Raw genomic sequence first — 2,580 nt, 5'->3', positions numbered from 1 at the left:
GCAACAAAACAAATTGACTGACATATGCACTTTTGAAAAGTAAGATACCCTGGAGATTTTTTTTTTAAATGTATTCATTTATATTTTTTTACCTTTTTTCTTCTTTTTAGTTATACATGAAAGTAGAATGTATTTTGACATATCACACATACATGGAATATAACTTCCCATTTTTGTGGTTATACATATGTGGAATTAAACTGGTCATATATTGTCACATAAAAGATATGTCCAATTCATTCCACTGTCTTTCTCATTCCCATCCCCTGTTCCTTCTTCCCATTCTGCCCTATCCAATTCAGTAAAGCTCCCTTCCTCCCTTATCCTGAAGTCTTAACCAAATAATTTGTGTGTGTGTGTGTGTTTGTATTTAAGTGATTTAATTCAATAATTCAATTTATCACCACTTGGAAAGTACATTTGTTTCCCCACTTCTTGGATGGCAATGAGGTACTAGCAGCTGTCCTGGTTCTCAACTTCCCTCTAAGGGAAAGCATATGGAATTGCAGCAGTGAACATCAACTGGTTCCTATGCAAAGCTCAGCTCCAAAAATATGATCTAAGATATAAGTTCTGTTCAAGGCAAGAAGATTCCAATCTCAAATATTTTATTCTATCAACTTACATTATACCAGCTAGTCCATTACTGAATAGTAAATGTTTATTGAAAACAAATGAGGATAACAATACATTCATTGTCATTCATTGATAACATTTAAACCATTTTATATCCAAATATATGTATACAAACCATTTGTACAGATAAACTCATGTTATGAATTTTAAAAAGCACAGAAAAACCCACAAATGACTTTTCTATGTTTTGAAATCTTACAAATGTTTTCAAGATTGGAAGCCTCAACATCCTGGCTATACATGAAAAACATGTCAGAATTCAGTATGTTATGGGAAGCTTTAGAACTGATCATCTCATAAAAGTAAAACAAAGTTATGGTGCTTCCATTATTTCTTAATCCTCTAGGTTAAAAAGGAGACCCTGAATACTAAAGTCAGGGATTTACTAAATAGTTTTGATTTCTATTAGCCAAATTCAACCCTCACAAACCAGCTGAACCAGGAGTCTTTTCCAGCTCATTATCCATGAGGAGTTTGAAACATTTTCAATTAAGGCCTTCATTTTTCTCTAGACTTCAATATATGTGACCCAAACGATGCTGTCTCTGAGGTGGTCTCTAATTCAGACCTTCTAAGATCCTTTACTGTGGCTATTCCTTCAATACTGAAAAGCAAATTTCTTTTTCAGAGCTTCTACTATGAGAGCAGCAGGTTCAGTAGCATCTAATGGCTTGGGTTTTACATCTTGCTCTGATCTCCTAACTGACTGAAGTTTTACACTATTCATATCTTTAAGGATTTTTAGCTTAGCCAAAATCTTTCCAGCATTGACTTTTTACTCTTTCGCTCTTTAATCAGATCAATAGCAGATTTCCTTTGCTGGAGCCCTGGGGAACAGCTGCAGCAGGTGGAGGAGGCGGCGGCGTTGGTGGTAGTGGTGGTGGTGGTGATGGTGGCAGGGGAGGAGATGGAGTTGTGGTAACAGATGTAGCAGAAACCAAGTCACCTACTGCAGTGAGATTCTGTTGCTCTTGCAGTCACATTTTAGTAATCTGAGCTCTGAGAGTAGCAAGTTCATTTTCAAATGAACAGATGTGCAGGGCTTCCTCATTGCCCAGTGTTGCAATCTTTGGTGGAGGCTCTTCCTGAGACAAGCTTGGTAAGGAAATATATCTGCTTGGGGTCTTCTTGAAGAAAGGAAGTCATCATGAAGAAGGGGCTTTGACCTGACTTCTGTCCTTAGTCTTGTTGAAGACTCTCCTTCTTCTATGGCTACCCACAGAAGACACCACTGCATCCTCTCCCAGGTGGTTTGTACTCCATTCTGTTGCATGACCGGTAAGCTGAAATTGAACTCTTGGACACTGAATCAGAGTTAAGTTAGTACCAATTTTCCTTACGATACTTCAAGATGAACCATATGGTTTTCCAGACCAAAGTGCAGATTGCATGCTTACTCCAACTTGAAAAACCATCCTCATTAGGCACTTAATCCAGCCAAGCATTGGTAAAGTTGTCCCAAATTTGCATTTCAAGCATTTCAGGCATACACAGCAGTCCATTGTCCATTAAAGCACGCGTGGCCACACAGCAGCCAGCACCTTCTCTAGCTACTCAGGCTTTCAATTCTCTAGTATATTATTGATATTCACAAAACTGCTCATTCTTAGAGATTACCCCTAAGCTAATAAACTGGATGGCTCAATTCTTCAAATAACATAATTTAGAGTATATATAAAAAAGAAGTGAGAGAAAAGGAAGTTGAAGAAATAATTTTTTTTTTTTTTTTAACATTCTTTTAGGGAACAGACTGATGAGGATGGTGGGAACACAGGTTAAGAGAATAATCCTATAAAATAGGCCCATTTGGCTGACCCCCACATGCTTTTTCTGACAATAAATTTACCTGCAGTCCTGTCTGGACTAAGTGAACAGGATATGTCACATTCCTCAGCAAACTACCTGTTAACTGCAGGAGAAATGCAGGCCCATGATCAGGTTGAT

General features: G+C 37.7%; 1 pseudogene across 1 annotated transcript; it reads right to left on the bottom strand.

The window, feature by feature from the left end:
* Window positions 1-1,051: 1,051 nt before the first annotated feature.
* On the bottom strand, window positions 1,052-2,081 carry LOC306643675 (mitochondrial fission regulator 1-like; annotated as a pseudogene). The gene has a single exon. The product of its transcript is annotated as a mitochondrial fission regulator 1-like (transcript).
* Between the last annotated feature and the right edge of the window lie 499 nt (window positions 2,082-2,580).

This window comes from Sciurus vulgaris (genome assembly GCF_902686455.1).
Source record: "Sciurus vulgaris genome assembly, chromosome: 14".
NCBI classification, from domain to species: domain Eukaryota; kingdom Metazoa; phylum Chordata; class Mammalia; order Rodentia; family Sciuridae; genus Sciurus; species Sciurus vulgaris.
This window is presented reverse-complemented; position numbering and strand designations above follow the sequence as displayed.